The sequence below is a fragment of the Palaemon carinicauda genome, chromosome 14, assembly GCF_036898095.1.
Source record: "Palaemon carinicauda isolate YSFRI2023 chromosome 14, ASM3689809v2, whole genome shotgun sequence".
Taxonomy (NCBI): Eukaryota; Metazoa; Arthropoda; class Malacostraca; order Decapoda; family Palaemonidae; genus Palaemon; species Palaemon carinicauda.
This window is the reverse complement of record NC_090738.1, coordinates 137655438-137676592: the sequence shown is the minus strand read 5'-3', so window position 1 is coordinate 137676592 and position 21155 is coordinate 137655438. Positions and strand designations below refer to the sequence as shown.

The window sequence follows — 21155 nt, the reverse complement described above, 5'->3', positions numbered from 1 at the left end:
CAGACAGCGACGACTTGACGGAGCTCTTAAAAGCCAGTCGTCCAAATAGAGGGAGGCTCTGATGTCTGCCAAGTGAAGGAATTTGGCAATATTCCTCATCAGTCTGGTAAACACAAGAGGTGCCGTGCTTAGGCCAAAGCACAGGGCTTGGAATTGGTACACGACCTTTCCAAAGACGAACCTTAGGAAAGGTTAGGAGTCTGGATGGATGGGGACGTGAAAGTACGCGTCTTTCAGGTCTAACGAGACCATCCAGTCCTCCTTCCTGACCGCTGCTAGGACCGACTTCGTCGTCTCCATCGTGAACGTCTGCTTGGTGACAAAAGCATTGAGAGCACTGACGTCCAGCACCGGTCTCCAACCTCCTGTCTTCTTCGCTACCAGGAAGAGACGGTTGTAGAAGCCCGGGGATTGATGGTCCCGGACTATGACTACCGCTCCCTTTTGTAGCAAGAGCGACACCTCTTGTTGCAACGCTAGCCTCTTGTCCTTCTCCTTGTAGTTGGGAGAGAGGTTGATGGGAGATGTAGCTAGAGGGGGACTGCGGCAGAACGGAATTCTGTACCCCTCCTTTAGCCACTTCACAGACTGAGCGTCTGCACCTCTGCTCTCCCAAGCTCGCCAGAAGAACTTGAGCCTGGCTCCCACTGCTGTCTGGAGAGGAAGGCAGTCAGATCCTGCCTTTTGCGGACTTGGAACCCTTCTTGGATTTGCCACGGTGACTGTCGGCACGGGTACCTCCTCTGCTGGAGGTTCTGCCACGAAAGGGCGGGATGAACCTAGTAGCTGGTGTGTCTACTGCTGCAGGACGGAAAGGTCTAGGCACGGAAGGTAAAGCTTTAGCCTTACGTGCGGAAGAAGCCATCAGATCATGGGTATCCTTCTGGATCAGTGAGGCAGCCATCCCCTTGATCAGCTCCTCCGGAAACAGACACTTGGAGAGAGGAGCAAACAACAACTCCGACTTCTGGCAAGGAGTGATACCAGACGACAAGAAGGAGCAAAGATGTTCTCTCTTCTTAAGCACTCCCGACGTGTACGAAGCCGCAAGTTCACCAGACCCCTCCCGAATGGCTTTGTCCATGCAAGACATGATCAGCATGGCAGAGTCCTTATCCGAAGGGGAAGTCTTTCTGCTTAACGCTCCCAAACACCAATCGAGGAAGTTGAAGATCTCAAAAGCACGAAAGACTCCCTTCAACAGATGATCCATGTCAGAAAAGGACCAGCAAATCTTCGATCGTCTCATAGCCAGCCTGCGGGGAGAGTCAACCAGACTTGAAAAGTCGCCCTGGGCAGAGGCAGGAACCCCCAAGCCGGGTTGCTCTCCCGTGGCATACCAGACGCTAGATTTGGAAGCAAGCTTGGTAGGCGGAAAGATGAAAGCAGTCTTTCCCAGTTGCTTCTTGGACTGCAACCACTCTCCCACAACCCTCAAAGCTCTCTTGGATGAGCGTGCGAGGACAAGCTTGGTGAAGGCAGGAGCAGCAGACTGCATGCCCAGAGCAAACTCGGAGGGAGGAGAGCGAGGGGTTGCAGACACAAACTGTTCTGGATACAAGACCCTGAACAAGGCAAGGACTTTATGAAAGTCTAAGGAGGGAGGCGTAGACTTGGGCTCTTCTAAGTCTGAGTGCGGTTCATCCAAATGTGCATCTTCGTCATCCGAAACTCCATCATCCGAAAGCTGAGTAGGAAGTGGCAAAGGCGGAGCAGAAAGCTGAACGGCTGAATCCGGCAGCACGGGTGCATGCGTAGCTGCTGCGGATCCAACATCATGCCGCTGCTGGTCAGTCTGCGAGCTGGCAACAACAAAAGCAGAGTGCTGGTGCGTGGGAGGGACTGCCGTGGGTTGCGGAGCATGCCGTATGGGATGCGGAGCATGCCGCATGGGTTGCGGAGCATGCCGCATAGAGTCAGAACCCGGCAGCTCTACATCACCTTCCCACTGCTGATGCGGTAGCTCACGCATGTCAACGGATGGTGCAGCAAGAACATGCGTCTGGCAGGGTGGACTGCGCATCGGTGGTGGAGCTCTCACAGGTGGAGTGTGGGAGCAGGCAGCCGCAGTATCTGCTGAGCGCACAACCGCGGCAGGTTGTAGGCTAACAGGGGCAGTGTCAACCTTCTCAGCATGATACTCCTGCATGAACGCAGCAAGCTGAGACTGCATAGTCTGCAGCATGGACCACTTAGGGTCTACCGTGGTTGGAGCAGCAACAGACGGAGCAGTAGCCTGTTGTGGAACCACTCTACCTCTCTTGGGAGGTGTGCAGTCTTCGGAAGACTGCGGCGAGTCCGAACTGACCCAGTGGCTACACCTGGGCCGTTGGACTCGCTCGGAAGGGACCTTACGCTTAAGAGGTCGTGAGACCTTGGTCCATCGTTTCCTCCTTGAAACTTCTTCCACAGACGAGGGATGATAGGGCTCATTCGTCTGTATGTGGATGGGACGATCTCTAAGAGAAACGTCCGCAACCACTGAGGGTACATCCGTACGCTGATCAAGGCCTGCCGAACCCTTTGGTCCTTCGACATTGCTTCTCCCCTGGGCTTGGGAGCTTGCAAGAGGTCCCGGACTGGGAGGACGACTGGCACGAATAGATGTACCCTCATGCGCAACACTGACACTGACACTTTTCACCTCACTTGCACTAACACTTCCCACTGCACTTTTCGCTTTCAGCTCTTTGACATCTGCCAAAAGCTGATTACGGTCATTAGCCAATGACTCCACTCTGTCACCAAGAGCCTGAATGGCACGCATCATATCCGCCATGGATGGCTGAGCACTAGTAGCAGGGTCGGGAGTCACCACTACAGGGGAAGGAAAAGGTTGAGGGGCATGGGGAGAGGAAAAATCAACAGAGCGAGAAGAACTCCTCCTGATCCTATCCTTCTCTAGCCTACGTGCATTTTTAAGGAATTCGTTAAAATCGAATTCCGAAAGCCCAGCGCATTCCTCACACCGATCTTCCAATTGACAGGATTTACCCCTACAATTGGAACAAACGGTGTGAGGATCTATGGAGGCCTTCGGAAGACGCCTAGTACAAGCCCTAACACTACACTGCCTGTACTTAGGGACTTGAGAATGGTCAGACATCTTGAATTGTAGAAATGGTCAAGGGGGGATTCCAAAAACTAGCAAAGTTCGTTAACAATTAATCCAAATTAATTCCAAAAGCTTGCTAAGCTAATGATAAAGCTTCCTGAATAGCGAAGGCTAAAATCTGGAGCGAATACATCACCAAATTCGTGAGAAACAACTCCAGAATCAACAGCGTATCCAAATAGGTCTTGCCGGTGGCACGACAGAGGAAAAATTGAGTTCTTGTTGACAAGAAGTACTTGAGTACCTGCTCACAGATGGCGCTGTTGTGTACACCCCCACCTGTATAGCGATCGCTGGCGTATCCCGACCTTAGATTTCTGTCGGGCAACGGAGTTGACAGCTACATGATCATCGGGTAAGATTAATATTGAAAATTTTGTGATTTCCTACATGAATTTAATAAACGTTTGTCCTATAATAGAAGACTTATCTTCAGGAGGGAGTAAGTCCCCCAATAACTGACTAACTTACTTCCTAGGGATATGTCAAAGCACTTCGGTCCTCTGCAGGAGCAAAAATTATGAATCATGTCAAACTCCTAACGATATGGGCATGAGGATGAGGCCGGTGTTAGGCTTGGTCATTGCCAGGGACTGGTAGATGATCAAGGAAGAATCTATATCCGTTTGGAGGGTATGTTGTCTGAATGAGAGGTCACTTATGAGAAATGGATCTGCTTACATTTGGCCAAAGACGTCCTTCCCTTCATCTGGGAGGATGGGGGAGACAATAATAAACAAAATTGTTTTGTTATGAAAAGTTGCTCGATCATGGGGCTTCTTCCATTTACTGTCCAACCCTGTAAAGGAGGGACTGGTTCACCACAAGGAGAAGGAAGAAGGAAAAATGGATAGGTAAAAGGGCCAGTTGGTCTTTTAGCAGTCATAGTATAAATCCTGGAAAGGAACTAGGTTTGCTACAAGATCCGTTGTGCAACTACTGCCAAGTAAAAGATAGATGTATCTAGGGACCTGTGAATAGGTAATTGACTGAAAAGCTTGTTTAATGTAGATGTAATCTACTGGTCTCTTCTTTTTTGATTTTTGTGTAAATTGTACACCTTTGTGTAAGCTTGTAATTCTCATACCCGGCAAGGGGTCGATAGAATAAAATTTGCCTTTGCCTTGTGTATAATAACTGCGCCCTGACAGGTTCTTCCTGGGAGCTGGGAGAGAACAGACATGATCAACTTCATGCGCTTGAATCCAGGGCCATCCTTTATACCCTATAGGTAATTGGCAGAGGAGCTGTAATGTTACCCGACTCTTGTGTATAAGAACTGCAACCCTGACAGGTTCTTCCTGGGAGCCGGGATAGATCAGACATGATTGACTTCATGCACTTGAATACGGGGTGATCCTTTCTTTTATTCACCTTTAAGAAAATCATATTATTCTTTACCTAGACTTACGTTGTAACCACTATCATAGACATAATACTTTTGGTCCTGAGCAGTAATCAAAAGTCCCAGTGAAAACGTACGTAGGGACTTGCCAGTGCATCCCCACAAATAATGCACAGTGAAGGTGGCTTGATGTTTCCATAATCCTGCATCTAAAACTTGAGCCACAGTGAGATGTTTCTTAAAGGCTAGAGTAGCACCAACTCCTATGTCCTCCTGGGCGTGCACCTTAACTTGCTCTGATGTACTGGGGGGGGGGGGGTGTAGAGTGTAATGCTCTGTTGATAGTCTAATGCAGCCAAGAGAAGATTATATGTTTGGTGACCTATTTCACCCTACCAGTGCTTATAAACAGATTCTGTAACCTGTGTCTGGCATTCTTCGTTCTCTTAAGGTAGCACCTTAGCGCCTTTACAGGACACAAAAGTAACTCATCCGAATCATTGGTTACTTGGGTAAGCGATGAAACTGTAAAGGATGAAACCCTGTTATCAAGGATAGATAGATTTTGAGTGCTGGCTACAAAATTGGGAACAAAAGATGAATACACCTACCTCCATTACTCAGAATGACAAAAGAAATACAAGTGTCTGTGTAGTTTACCTAAATGCTAAAGGAAAAGCATAATGTTATAACCCCATGGGCTCCAACAGGGAAAATAGCTCAGTGAGGAAAGGTAACCAGGAAATAAACAAACATCAGGAGAAGTAATGAACAATTAATGTAAAATATCTTAAGAACAGTAATATGATTAAAATAAATCTTTCATATATAAACTATTAAAAAACTTGAAAAAAACAAGAGGAAGAGAAATAACATAGAATAGTGTGCCCAAGTGTACCCTCAAGCAAGAAACTCTAACCCAAGACAGTGGAAGATCATGGTACAGAGACGAAGGCACTACCTAAGACTAGAGAACAATGCTTTGATTCTGGAGTGTCCTTCTCCTAGAGGAGTTGCTTACCATAGCTAAAGAGTCTCTTCTACCTTTACCAAGAGGAAAGAAGCCACTGAACAACTACAGTGCAATAATCAACCCCTTGAACAAAGAAGAATTGTTAGGTAATCTCAGATTCGCCTCGCCTAGCCACTAAAGTAGGTCGAGATTGGTGTCTTGCTCAATCGGTACCAGAGCAAGAGAAGTATCTGTGGTTTGCGACCAGGCCAAGAAGAGAATCTGAAGTCTATAAGTAGTGTCTCCTTAGATGCCTTTGCAACAATCATAGGTGGAGACGACCGTGAGGAACAAGCCTCTCTAACGAGGTCAAATGGCCTTGTACCATTACCTTGAGATCCACACCCAACAAACTTTGCTTATACAGTCGTCGTCGGCGCCCACTCGTGTCCGAGTATTGGGTTCTGTCATTAGCCATCAGCCTCCTATCAGAAGAAGGGTGGAGGAAACGACAGAATGCCAGTAGCTGGGTATATTGTTTTGGGTGGTCGTGGCTTTGCAACGGCCACGCACACACACTTGGCCCACATCGTTTTCACCGCGGCTCAAGACATATGAGACAGGCGGCTTCTCCGATGTTGGTTGCATCGGGCTGCCGGGTTCTTGTTATGTCAAGTCCCGCCTTGTTGCCTGCCCGATAGGCATTGCCCTCTTCCGCCGGCGCTGGGAAGCTCCGCCGTTGGGGTCTTGTTTGGTTTGGTTTGGTTTGATTTTGGAGTTTTCCTTCTCCTAGCCTTTGCCTATCTGAAATAAAGGAGAAGGCCTATAGGGGTCCAGTCTTGGTCTGGTCTCTCAGAACTGGCCTTAGCAGTATGGTTGAGCCTGCCAGGGTGGATAAACTACCCCACTGCCGATTGTCTCAATGCTTTTACAGTAATGCTTTCAGATCTGAAGTCTCCCTAGTCATGGTGCTGGGATCTAAGGAGGTAATTTTCATAAACCCAAATGGTTTGTGTTTATCCTCCAAACAACGAATGCTAAGTAATGATTTTAAAATACTGTACGGTAATTATGTAATGCACAGTACAGGTACAGTATTCCGATGGGATGAAAATTGCTTTCCCTGATACCTTAAACTGTTAATCAGTAATTAAAGTACAGAAATAAAACTTGCATAAGCAAATGACACTTCAGAACTAATGTATGCTCTCTCTTTTTCTTTTCTTCTCAATGTTATCCCACCATTAAGGGGTCGGTTGCTTGTTGCATCCTGTCCAATGTATTCTATCAAAAGAATCCTTTTCCATCAAACCTCTTCTCTCCATATCATCCTTCACCTTATCTCGCCATCTAATTCTATGCCTTCCTCTTGATAATCCCATTCTAACAGGTTCGTCACAAGCCCTCCTCATTAACTTCCCACCACATGCCCCAACATCACCTCTGTACTGTTTACTTCTTCTCCCATTCTTCTTATTCTATCTTTTTCCAATCTTTCAAGCAGTGATATTCCCACATTTCATCTTACCATTCTCATCTCTGTTTTTATCTTATTCTCAACTTCAACCTCACGTCTTCCTTCCCAACTTATGGTAGACCCAAAGGATCTGAATTGTTCCACCTGTTTTATAACCAAGCCTCTACTTTCATGTATGGCTATCCCATCCCTACTTTCATGCTGTTCACCAGAACCTCAGTCTTGCCCACATTTACCCTCAAGCCACCCTTCTCTAAAGTCTTCTGCCACTCTCCAACTCTTCTCTGTAAGTTTTCCTCATTTTCAACAGTAATCACCAAGTCATCTGCACATACCAACTCTGCTCTCTCTCTCTCCCGCTTTGCAAATCCATAGTAATTATTAAGGATCCCAGTGGGAGAATAGGTTTTGGAGTTAGATGGGACAAAATATACTAGTGTAGCAAGAGCTACACTAGCAGCAGATATTTATATATATATATATATATATATATATATATATATATATATATATATATATATATATATATATATATATATATATATATATATATATATATATATATATATATATATATATATATATATATATATATATATATATATATATATATATATATATATATATATATATATATATATATATATATATAAATGAATCACACCAGAACAAATTTGAAAATACACAGATCAAAATTGAGTTCCCTGGGAAGCCATGGTCTCCTGGATGGGGAAAATTTAGATAAAGAAACAGGGACTTCAGCTAGCATAACCATGGGACCACATAAAAGTCTGACCTGTCCTCATCCCTCAGACCTCACATATAATTCATATAATGAACAAATTTCTCAAACTTCACATATAACTCATTTAATGAATTAGATATGAGGTGCAAAAACCTCAGACCTGCCTGGTGTTGCCATATAGTGTAAAAGGTATAAATCTGGAGCTCAGCTGAAGTATAGGCACAATTGGAGATGATGAAAATGCTTATGTCATCTCAAACTTGATATGTTATCTAATTAATCACTTAGTTAAAATGACAAATTCGGAGATAATTTGTATTTTTCCTAACCATACAAACCTTAGCTATTTACATTGGTTATTACTTTCGGCGTAGCTGAAATGGCAAGCCATTAGATTTTTAACGAGGGTTAACTAACCCCTCGCTAGTTAGTGAGGGGGTAGGGGAGGGGTAGCTAGCTACCCCTCCCCCCTCACACACCGGTGAACTGGTTCACTTCGCTTAGAGGTAGGACTTCACGGGGGACAGGGCTGGCGGGCAAGTATGTGTAAATAGCTAAAGTTTGTATGGTTAGGAAAAATACAAATTATCTCCGAACTTGTCATTTGTTCAGTAACAGAAATACAAACCACGCTATTTACATTGGGTGACTTAACCCTTAGGTAGGGTGTTAAGTCCCAGCCTTACTGGCTTTGGCTTTGCCCAGGGACTCAAAATCCGAGTGTGTAGCACTCGAGATAAGAAGTCCCTGCACCTCGCAAGTTCCTTGCTCCGCAAGGAACGTGCGGCCTACATAAGCCTGTGTGTGAAGGAAAGAAATGTGACCCGTCCTAGGAAGTCGACCTGAAGTCCTTAGATGGAGCTCTAGGCTAGGACGTTCCCAATACCACCTCGTCAGGGTATGGGGGACGCGACAGTATTATTTAATACTAGGAACACAAGGAAGCATGGTTTACCTGCAGTGGTTTGAGGTCAGCTATGCAGAGAACCCAGGATGCTGCTTTCCCCAAGAGAGGGGAGGATGAAGAAAAGAGTACGGGCCAGGCATACTTTTTCATTCATGCAGACTAAAACCGGGTAACAATGCCCTCAACCTTCTGCTACTTGTCCATTAAGGAACCTGAGGTTAGACCAGCTGTTGTGTAGCCACCACAGGGCCGATAGAGAACGAGCCTCCTGTGGTCACGTCCTGCAGGTAGCGGGCTGTGAAGGTCGTTTGACGCTTCCACACCCCAACCTGCGTCACTGAGAAGTTTCTCTTGAATGTCAGGGGCATAGCGATGCCTCTGACATCGTGTGCTCTAGGGCGACGTTGACGGAGGAGGGTCTGGATTCAGGGAGAGGTGGATGGCCCTGCGAATCCAAGCTGAGATGGTGTACTTCGTGACCCTCCTCTTCGTCCTTCGTGTGCTCACAAACAGGGCTTGCACTTTAGAACGAACTGCAGCTGTTCTGTTAAGATAGAGCCTCAGACTCCGTACTGGGCACAGTAGGGGATGGTTTTGGTCATCTGTTACAGAACAGAGACTCGAAATCCTGAAGGAGTCAAATCGTTGGTCCGGAACTCTATGATTTTGAGTTTTAGCAACAAACTCAGGGACGAACCCGGATGTTACCTCCCCCCATCCCCTTGAATGGGCGACGTCATACGAGAGACCATGAAGTTCACTGATTCGCTTGGCTGAGGCCAGAGCGAGCAGGAACATCGTCGTCCAAATCAGGTGACGATCAGAAGACCTGGTGTAACGGTTCGAACGGAAGTCTCTTAAGAGACCTGAGGACACGAACCATGTTCCATGGAGGAGGTCTCACTTCCGACTGAGGGCAGGTGAGCTCGTAGCTTCGTATGAGTAGTGAAAGTTCCAGCGAGGAAGAAATGTCCATTCCCTTCAGCCTGAAGGCAAGGCTTAAGGCTGAGCGTTAGCCTTTCACCGCCAAGACCGAAAGGCGCATTTCTTCCCCCAAATACACAAGAAACTCCGCTATTGCTGGAATAGTGGCATCGAGAGGAGAGATACCCCTTCCACAACACCAACCACAGAAGACTCTCCACTTCGCCAGGTAGACCCCTGCAGATGACTTTCGCAGGTGTCGAGACATCCTTTCCGCAACTTGTTGCGAAAAGCCTCCTTCTGTGAGGAGATGCTGGATAGTCTCCAGGCATGAAGCTGATGCGATGCTACGGCTTTGTGGAAGATGTTGCAATGTGATTGTTCGAGTAGCTCGTGTCGTGGAGGAAGTTCTCTCAAGAATTCCATCAGGAGCTGAAGGTCCGGGAACCACTCTGCATGATGCCATAGCAGAGCTATTAAAATCATTGCCAGGTTGACCGATAGTCTGGTCTTGTTGAGCACCCTTCTCATCAGACCGAACGGTGGGAAGACGTAAACGTCGATGTTGACCCACCGTTGTTGGAAGGCATCTTACCAGAGTGCCTTGGGGACCGGGACTGGGGAACAGGACAGCGGAAGCTTGAAGTTCAAGTCTGTTGCGAACAGGTCCACCGTTGGGGAACCCCACAAAGTCAGGACTTTGTTGGTTACTAGCGGATCCAAAGACCACTTGGTACTCACTATCTGCAATGCTCTGCTCAGACTGTCGGCGAGCACATTCCTCTTGCCTGGAATGAAGCGAGCCGATAGTGGAATCAAGTGGGCTTCGGTCCATCTCAGTATCTCTACTGCAAGATGGGATAGCTGTTGCGAAAAGGTACCTCCCTGCTTATAGATATAAGCCACTACCGTGGAGTTGTCGCTCACGACCACCACGGAGTGGGCCGCCAGGATCTGTTGGAATTGTTGAAGTGCCAGATATACGGCCTTCATTCTAGCAGATTTATGTGAAGTCATTTTTCTGATTCTGGCCAGAGGCCTGAGATCCTGTGGTTCAGAACTTGGGCCCCCCACCCTTCTTTTGAAGCGTCCGAAAACAGCATCAAATCCGGGAGGAGGACGAGAAGATCCACTCCCATTCGAAGGTTTCCCTCCGTCCCCCACCACTGAAAGTCCCTCCATTCCGCAGGACCCATAGGAACCAGAATGTCCGGGCAATCGAGGCCTTGATTCCACCGGGACTTGAGCCGCCATTGCAGGGATCTCATCCTGAGGCGGCCGTTTGGAACCAGACGGGCCAAGGAGAAAGGTGTCCTAGGAGACATAACCACGATTGGGCTGGAAGCTCTTCTCGTCTGAGGAACGGATCTGTGACCCTCCTCAGCCTTGCTATCCTGTCATCTGATGGAAAGGCTTTGTGGAGATTGGTGTCCAATATCATGCCTAGATATACCAGTCGTTGAGATGGAGGCAGAGAAGACTTCTCGGGATTTACCATGATCCCTAGATCTTGGCAAAGTCCCAGAAGCTTGTCTCGGTGTCGAAGAAGGGTCGACTCCGAGTCTGCCAGGATCAGCCAGTCGTCCAGATAACGGAGGAGACGGATGCCGATCCTGTGTGCCCACGAAGATATCAGGGTGAACACTCTGGTGAATACCTGGGGTGCTGTGGAGAGACCGAAACACAGCACCTTGAACTGGTAGATCTTGTTGTCTAGGCTGGACCTTAAGTACTTCCTGGAAGACGGATGGATTGGGATCTTGAAGTACGCGTCCTTCAGATCCAGTGTACACACGAAGTCTTGCAGTCTCACTGCAAGTCTGACCGTGTCTGCTGTCTCCATGCTGAACGGAGTTTGTTTGACAAACTTGTTCAGAGATGAGAAGTCGATGACGGGTCTCCAGCCTCCAGACGCCTTCTTTACGAGAAAGGGTCGACTGAAGGAGCCTGGGGAGTCGTCGACGACCTCCTGGAGAGCATCCTTCTTGAGCATGGTTTCGAATTCTGCCCGAAGGGCTAGCCCTGTTAGCGATCCATGACAAAGGCGCTCAACGCCACTGGATTTGCTGTCAGGGGAGGAAGAGACGTCAAGAACGGGACGCGATATTCCTGACTGATCACGCAGATCGTCCAGGAATCGGACTCGAGTTGCTGCCACCTGAATGCGCAACTTGCCGGCATCCCCCAACTGGTGGACATGCAGGGGGATTGCCAATTCTAGTGCTTGCGGCCTTGGCCGCTCCCTCTAGGATTCTCGCTTCCCCTGGAGGACTTTCAGCCCCTCTTGTCTTTGACAGGAAAGGGCTACTGCTTGAACACGTTCGTCTTTGCTGCCAGTTTCGTCGTCTTGGATTGGCGAGGTTGATGAGGTGCTGGAGGTTTGTAGGGCTTATATGTAAGAGCCCTTTTTGAGAAGAGAATCGTGGTTCGATTTCCTCCACCTCTCAGTTGCCTGTTCCGCATCCTTGGGCTCAAACAGACTCTTTCCCAAGATGGAAGAGTGTCTGAGCTTGCAAGTATCCACGGCTGGGAGCCTCGAGTGGAACCTCACGGCCACCGCATCACGTCGTTTGAAGATAGAGTTTGCCCACAAGTTCGAAACTATGTGGGCCAGAAACTCGATGGAATGTGTGCCCGAGAGAAGGAAGGTCTCCAGGGCTTTACTGATGCTCTCCTTGGACAGATCCTCGGGTCGCAGCAGGATGCCCAGAGACCCTAGAAAGAATCCAGCCACGAAATGGCCTGTATGGCACACTTTGCGACCTTCTCCTGACTCAGGATCTCTGTTGTCAAAAATGTCACCTGCCGGCTAAATAGTCTCTCAAGAGAGACTCCCCTGGTAAGTTCTTCCACGGAGTGGTGCTCTAAATCATGCTGCTCCCCTCCCAGTGAACTGGCAGCAGAGTCTCCTGTCCCCAAATGCTCTACTTGGGGGAACTCCTAGAGTCCTTCGATTCCCTCCTAGGAGGAAAACGTAACCCCAACAAGGAAGTCTGAGGGCTCTTCTCTCCCTTACATGGGACGAATCTCCTGCTCGAGGTGGGCTTTCTCCCATTGGTGCGGTGGGAGAAGGTCTCACCTTGGTAGAGGGCGCTCGCGCGATGGGAAAACCCCAGGGGTCGCGCGCGAGACACTCTGGCGCTCGTGCGATAGGAAAACCCCCGGGGTCGAGCGCGAGAGAACGTTAAAAGCACTCTCGCGCGAGAGACATCATAGGCTGAGCAGGAATCAGATTGAATAGCCCGTGAAAAATGTCGGCGCGTGCAGGCGGTTGTCAGCGTGCACGCGTACGAGGTTGTTGGAGCTTGAAGATCGTCGGCGCTTGTGCGCGAAAGAAGATCGACGGCGCTGAAAGATCGTCGGCGCTTGTGCGCACAAGAAGATCGCCGGCGTTTGCGTGTGAAAGAATATCGTCGGCGCTTACACGCGCAAGAAGATCGTCGGCGCTTGAGCGTGTAAGAAGATCGTCGGCGCTTGAGCATGTAAGAAGATCGTTGGCGCGTGGAACCATCGGAGCCTATGCGCGGACGATCGTCGGACCTTACGTGCGTAGGGAGATTGTCAGCGCTAGCGCGCGAAAGAAGATCGTCGGCGCTGACGCGCGTAAGAAGATCGACGGCGCTCGAAGATCGTTGGCGCTTGCGTGTGTAAGAAGGTCGTCAGCGCTCGCTCGTGAGGGAAGATCGTCGGCGCTTGCGCGCGTAAGAAGATCGTCGGCGCTTGCGCGCATAAGAAGATCGTCGGCGCTTGCGCGCGTAAGAACATCGTCAGCGCCAGCGCGCCATCAGAGCTCGCTCGCGAAAGAAGATCGTCGGCGCTTGCGAGCGTAAGAAGATCATCGGCGCTTGCGCGTGAAGATCGTCAGTGCTAGCGCGCAAAAGAAGATCGTCGGCGCTAGCGCGCAAAAGAAGATCGTCAGCGCTTGCGCGCGTAAGAGGATCGTCGGCACAAGCACGTACGAAGATTGTTGGCGTAGAAAGATCATCAGCGAGCACGAGCGCGCGCATGCGCTAAGATGTAGGGACAGCTGACAGGACGATCCAGAACTGGGACGATCAGGACTGGAACAGGATTCCTCTGGATGGAATTCTCAGGAACAGCAGGCGAGCGCTGGCGCGCGCAGGAAAACGTTGGCGCGCAGGGGATACCTGGCGCTAAAGGGACTTACTCACAGCGTGAGAAAGCCCCTTTGCCCGAAGGGACCGGTGCCCGTTGGAGAACGGGGTGCGTAGGCGCCCACAGCGTCAGCAGCCAGGAACGGAGACGGCAGGTCAGCAGGTCTAGGAGATGGCGAACTGCGGAGAGGTCCCGAACAGCCGGCTGGTCTGAACAGAACAGTCCTCCGAAGAGGGGTCTCTATGAGTGGCCTCTCTCGCAAACGAGAGAGGTGAACACTTCGTAGAAGAGACAGAAGACATTAATGATGGTGCCCCTTAGGGCCGTTGGATCAGCAAGCTGACCTATAAGGAGCAATCCTCCGAAGAGGAGTCCTTATGAGTGGCCTCCCTCGCGAACGAGAGAGGTCACAAGATTGATCCTGCAGCTACTCAGCCCCTTGAGCATAGCTGCAGGTGCGACCGCTCATCCCCAAGAGCATAGTCGCATGAAATTCCATGGTCCGGCCTTGCAACCGCTCAGCCCCTTGAGCATGGTTACAAGAGCGGTCGCTCAGCACCAAGAGCATAACCGCCTGAGGACCAGGAAAAAAACATCCAGGAATTATAAAGGCAAGATAAGTTCCCCCTGCAGGGGAAAAAACTCATACCTGGGAAGGGAACCTCCCTCGGAAGGGAAGTTACCTACCCCTGGAGGCGAACCTCCTGAGCGTTCTAAGATAAACTAAAGAGCTGACAGTTGTCACGGGAGAACTTCTAAGAGAAGGGAACACGCCCATGACGATGTCCTAGAGAGGTGGCAGCAACAGCAGACTCCCAAGGCACAAACAGGGCAGCTCTGCTTCGTTGGCACAATTAGGCAAACGAAGAAACCAGATCGTAACTGGGAAAATAAAATAAATAATTAGTTAACAAAAATTCCCCCGGGAGGAACTCCGAAGAGAAACGCCGAGGGAAAAGGAACATAACAATTACAAACCATGTATCATTCACGGAGAAGGGGAAGGGCGGAGAACTGTAACAAAAACAGAATTATAACAGAATTATAATAATGTAATTCATTTAAGAATGTTCACAAATAGTAAGAACGACTGAACCCCGAAGGGAAGTGTTCTCCACAAAAGCTGAAAAGTTAACAAATACAATTAGATTCATTGAAAATAATTGAGACAAATAAACGGAATAGCAACTCAACCCGCAACGGGAAAGAGGCTACCGTAATAGTACGTAGTAGTAGTAAAAGGGTGAACGACCTCGAGTAGAGAGAGAGACCGTAGTCAAACTAAACTCCCACGTTCCCTTCGCTGAGAGACCAAGTTCCCCGCAGGGAAGGAGGAACAGCGGGGAAAACAGATGAATGGAGAAAGTTCAACGATGACAATTCCCCACAGCGGCCGAAAATCGGGAGCCGAAGGAACGACCGAAGAACCAAGAGATCGTGCCCCATGACGTGCAACCGCGGTGGCCTGGAACTACGCGGTGACGTTGTCGTACACTACACACACACAGCACAAACACTGAAAAGGAAACTTACTATATTTCTATACCCAAATATATACATAAACATAAAGAATGTTTATATATATATATTAAGTATAAGAAAAAGTAAGTAATTAAGTAAAGACAAAACATTAATGGCTGCCAAGCGAGGGTGAGAGCAGACACATCTGCCCACCACCCGAGCCAAAAGCGAAGTGGACCAGTTCATCGGTGTGTGAGGGGGGAGGGGTAGCTAGCTATCCCTCCCCTACCCCCTCACTAACTAGCGAGGGGGTAGTTAACCCTCGTTAAAAATCTAATGGCTCGCCATTTCAGCTACGCCGAAAGTAATACCCAATGTAAATAGTGTGGTCTGTATTTCGGTTACGGAACAACTTTTTTTTTCTCAGCCGTAGCTTGCTTTGCTCACACTTAACATTATTTCACCGTTCCTCTGTTCTGGCAAGCAGATGTGATGCACAAGCCTGACTTATGGGGTAGAATTTTGCCGTTATTCTAATTATCTAATTAATCATATAATTCAACTGGTTTTTGTTCAGCCAGAAGGATTTGGTTTTTGGAGTCTGGTCTGGGATAAATTCACAAGGTTTGAAGGTGTATCTACACCTAAATCAGGTCCATGGTCCAAGGCCATGTCCGAGGGCAGGCCCAGCTTTTAAGTGGTCCCCATAACCACTCTCACATTACCTACCCTAGGATTCCAGGTCTTTCTCTTTACTTACTAATGGGTTAAACTACCTGAAATAACCCACCAGATGCCAAAACTGTTTCCCATACAAACCTATAATTAAAACATTGGCCTATGTAGCATATGTGAATTGTTCCTTACTGAAGTCTAGGAGGTCGAAGTCGAGGAGGTCAAAGACTGAGGTGTTTCAGTAGTTATGGGGGCCAATTAATGAGTCCACTTTCTTCTATTAGCTGAATGTATAATGTAGCTGTTTTCGGCATAAGTTGTGGAGCTGCTTGCACCTCCTCTTCTGTTGAAATATATTTGTATAACTATAACAGTCAAATGTAAAAAATTATTTGGAATAAAAAGTGATATCAGAAATACTTTTATCTGGTCTATGAACATATATTACTGCACGTAAAACATGACTTTTTTACTCCCCTACAGAATATATCTCCATATCAGATCATATCCTCTTAATGTTTTGGGTATTTCCACCTGTATCATAATCTCAAAAGAATTCTGAGTGATTAACCCTTTTACCCCCAAAAGGACGTACTGGTACGTTTCACAAAAGCCATCCCTTTACCCCCATGGACGTAACGGTACGTCCTTGCAAAAAAATGCTATAAAAATTAGTTTTTCATATTTTTTGATAATTTTTTGAGAAAATTCAGGCATTTTCCAAGAGAATGAAACCAACCTGACCTCTCTATGACAAAAATTAAGGCTGTTAGAGCAATTTAAAAAAAATATACTGCAAAATGTGCTTGGAAAAAAATAACCCCCTGGGGGTTAAGGGTTGGAAATTTCCAAATACCCCGGGGGTAAAAGGGTTAACAGAGGTGCCTATATACATTATTGGCTTTTCTTGGGCTCAAAAATAACAATATTCCTCAATTAATGCCCCAACTGGAAAAAGGAGTATATGATGAAAAACTATAAACTGAACATATTTTTTTATATGAAAATCTGAGCAAAATTAGAGAATGGTGCAATAAACGGATTTTAGTAAATAAGATGATTTGTAATGTAATTTGTGGTGTTTTGAAAGCTTTTGATAAAGATTCCTGGCAGAAAACCATAGTTTTTGAGTTATAGTGGGTCGACTACCATAACTGAAAAGCTATGTCTATGTTCTATGTTCTGTCATTAATTGCATTCGAAACACCTTACAGTGTATTAATCTAATTGTATTGATACTTAAATTAACTTTTTTTTAACCTTTGTTGTTTACGCCACTCACCGTAATACATAAACAACTACCATAATCAAAACGGAGTAATAGCACGGTAAAAAAAAAAGAAAAAGGAACCTTTGTTTGCCAGGACTTCTAGATGCATAGAAAACTGCATTTTTCCACCCTATTTTCTATGGAGTCATTCATAGCAGTATTCATTGTACTATAAATACCTTTGTACTTGAGATAATCATATACAGTATTGGTTTTTGGGTAATATTTTGGTAGAGTCCCACCCAGCCATTACCGCTTACCAGTATATGGGAACTTGATGTTTTTATTTTTTCGCCAGTAAAGTGAGCGCTAAGAAGAGCAAAAACTATTAAGGACTCTTTAGAAACATTACCAAAATCTCATGGTTTTGACTCCGACATGCACTCACTTCGCTCACGAAAAAAGAAAAACTTTCAGCTCCTGTGTACAGGAAAGCGGTAATGACTGAGTGGGACTTTATCGAAATGGTACCGGTTTTTGCTCTGCCGTTTGATTGCTTTGCTAGCAATTAAACATTATATAATTTCTACACTAACCTTTTGTTATGAACACAATAAATAAAATAGGAGCTATGATTATATTTATATTGCATATTCCGATACCGAAAACAAATAACAAAAGGCTTTAGAATATGGAATATTGGGCCCTTCATTCTATTTGAACAAGCAACTTCCGACAGAAGCACAAACTAACAGTGTTTTTCTGTACTACCAGGTGGAAGGAGGCTCGTGTGGCCTGTGCTAAGACGACAAAAGGAGAAAAACGGGAAATTATTATTATTAAAATCTGTAACTTTATTACTAGAAGTTTCTGCAAGTAGTATATGGGATACAAAATAGTGTATTTGCAAAGATCTATTCAATTATGCAAGCTTCAATTAACTAATATTGCACTGTTCTATAATGAAACCAAAAATTGTATCCTGAACATTTTTATGATGAAAAATTCATTAAGCAAGGTATGGGTAGAGAAGGCAAGAGTAGGTAATTGTAGGTAAGGTAACAGAAGATAAGATAATGATAGGTAAGGTAACACTAGGAAAGATAAGGGTAGGTAAAGTGAGGTTAGGTATTACAATAGTAAAGTCTTTTGTAAATCTTGTTTTCGTCATCTGGTTTGTTTCTGCAATATTTCAATCATATTAAAAATTCAAGATACGTCCTTTCCCAATCTGTACTGCTAAACCTACTCTGGGGGTAGTCCAATCTGGCATGAAATTACTAATCTCGAAAAAAAAAAAATATAGGCCTAGGCTATAAACTACACATATCAGGCTAGTCACACAGAAAAACGACAGCATCAACTGCATAATTATTAGAATACCATTGAAGTTATAGCATATTACCTTCACAATAATAGGAAAATGAAGAGTTGCACTGCAATTCATTATAAACAGCAGTTCCTTCTTGCAACTTGCAAGGGAGAATCCATGACTTAGTGACAGACGATCAACAACATTGCAGACGTCTTCACCAAAACAGTTCCAATAATGTTCAGCTAAATTTAAAGTTTTTCTTTTTTCACTTGCTTCATCTCCCCTTTCAATTACCTTATTCACACTATCTAATTAAAATACGCACTGAATTGCTAGTATAAACTAGATCTAGAACTAGCAATAGTAACGTTGATAGTAGCAGAATGAATTAAAAGATATATAGAAAGACTTCGAAAGAAGAGAGGGTGAAGGAAGTTTTTGTTTACATAGAAAACACAGTAATCTATTTTTTTACGTAGAAGAAATGAAAAAAAAATAAAGAAAAATGATTAATAATATAAATTGATACTGACTTTATTAGCACTCTCTCTATTAATATGTATTTAATCCCATTTTCTATAGTTTAACCAAATACGAAATATCTCCCGGTATAGAGTGCTTTTAATGACGTCACTGGGAATCGCCGGCGGCCATGCTGGAGGGCATACAAAGCGAAAACATGGCGGCTGCTACGGCGAATATGGACAATGAGAGCGACTTTGTCAAACAATTGTTAGGTGATGATAAGCGTTTTTACAAGCAGAAACTCGATCTAATTGATGGCCTAGATTCATACCAGATGCAGAATTCATTCAGTCAAAATATTGAGGATTTTCCCAGTATTTCATACATTGATATGGTGAACTACTTGGTACTGTCGGCCAACCCAGAACATGAGTGGGCATACATTTCCATTGAATAATCTGCTTCCAGAATTTGTTTTTCCCTTTAATGCTTTTAAGTCCAAAATTAGATAAACACTAAGCCGATGAAGAGAGTGTTTATCATTATAATGCTAATATTGATCATTTAGCCTAACCTTGTGTATTATAATTTTTTTATTGTCAAAATGTATGTAAAAGTTTTGCATTATTATGTCAAATCTTTATCAGTTCATGCCTAACCATTGTGGTTGTGCTTGGTTACAAATGCTATAATTTCTTATATACATATAAACATATGCTGGACAAACTCTATTGTAATGATCTTGGATGATCGTTTTGCCTCCTTGCAATTAAATGTGCAACTTTAATTATTTTTTCGATGTTTCATATATAAGCTGAAGACCCCTTCAGATTAAACCAGCTTTCAGATATTATTATTATTATTTATAATCAATGTTTATTCATCACATAGGCCTGTATATCTGCACAATTTAATACACAAATTAAAATAAATATACACTTAATTATATATAGGCATGAGCACCTTGGCGAAAGAGAGACCTAGGTAAGTAGCCTTTGTTAATATAGCCAATATGGGCGCTTTTGATTTTTGTTTTGTAAATCTGAGATGCCCCTTTTGATGTTTAAAAATTGAGATGCCCCCTCCCCCACACACACTACACACTAAACTGACGATGATACTTTTGAAGTCACCCATGCGATCGGATATAGCATGTTTACACAGGAATAATGATACTTTTAGGGCCTAGCCGAGACTGACCCGATATGAAATGATCAGAACAGATACGTGCCCAGGGTAGTGAGGATTCACGTAGATCAGCCCGTGATATTCTGGTCAACCACAAGTCACGTCTTCAGTTGGATAATTCTTCTGTATCTTTGTCCTGATTCTGAATAACTGCCGGTATGCGGTAGAAACTCTTGTCATCTCTTCGTCCTCAATTCCCACAGCCAACAATAGCGCAAAAACTGGGCAGTGTGTGAATGTGATGAAATGGCTAAATATTCAACAGTTCAACCATAGCTATTCACTAATTAGTAGCGATATTTTCCACAGAGAGGTATCAAAGTATGCTTTTGCATATCTGTGTTCAAGCAGTGTGTTCCCTATTATCAGCTCATTAGAACAAAAATCTTATTTCCTGATAACTGAGTGCCATGCTCTCTCCCAGGACGTAGAAACCACTTACGTCCACCCAATCCCTTTTTCCCCGAATCCAATCAATCTGGTTTCAGTGAATAAAAATATCCAGTTCATATTCTAAAAGAACTGACAAAGGCTTCTCTAATTTGCCATCCTACTTCAATGTTGTTAAGCTTTCCTCTGGATTTATCAACTTTAATTTGAATTATTTATTAGATACCTCGCACCCTTCTCCCACTTTAAAGGTCTGCACGGGAATAAGGGACATTTCTACCATCTGAGAGTTCACTAAAAGCCAATCATCTTTCTCCTAACTCTGCCTCTCCCTTGTTGAGAGCCTCAGTTTTATGCTTCTAAGAGTATAGAATGAATTAACAGTTTGTATAATAATATACATGCTTATAATAAGTTATATTAGGTATATCTGCTGTTACGCTACTGGTAACAATGGTGAATTTATCTAAGAGACTCTGCAATAGTATTTAATATATAATAAAGGAGACAAAAACTAGAGAAAAACCCTACTTGATTTATATTTGAACACTACTATGTATAAATACTTTATATAAATCAATGTTTCTTTCAAAAACTTCCAAATCATCACACTAAACTTAAAAACTGAAAACCATAATTCCAATAGAACAAAGTAATGACAAATCAATTCCTGGGGACCAAATTACGAAAATACTTTTGGAAATTAAATTAAACCTTCACAGTTACAGACACAGTGAATCTACTTGAAATAAAACTTCTCAAAGATTAAACTATAACAAAGAATAACTAAGTATAAACAATTCAATAAAATTAAATAGCAATTTCATGAAAGCACATATTAAGGAACACAAAAGGGACATATTTAAGAGA

The 21155-nt window shown here is 44.9% G+C and overlaps 1 long non-coding RNA gene across 1 annotated transcript in view; it reads right to left on the bottom strand.

Annotated features, from left to right (window-relative positions):
- Nucleotides 1-18566, bottom strand: part of LOC137653390 (uncharacterized) — a 39378-nt gene extending 20812 nt beyond the window's left edge. Inside the window, exons 1-2 of the long non-coding RNA XR_011046475.1 lie at nt 18333-18566; nt 15910-16060 (exon numbers count right to left, since the gene is read on the bottom strand). This is a non-coding gene — a long non-coding RNA (uncharacterized lncRNA). The remainder of the gene's footprint in view (nt 1-15909; nt 16061-18332) is intronic.
- Between the last annotated feature and the right edge of the window lie 2589 nt (nt 18567-21155).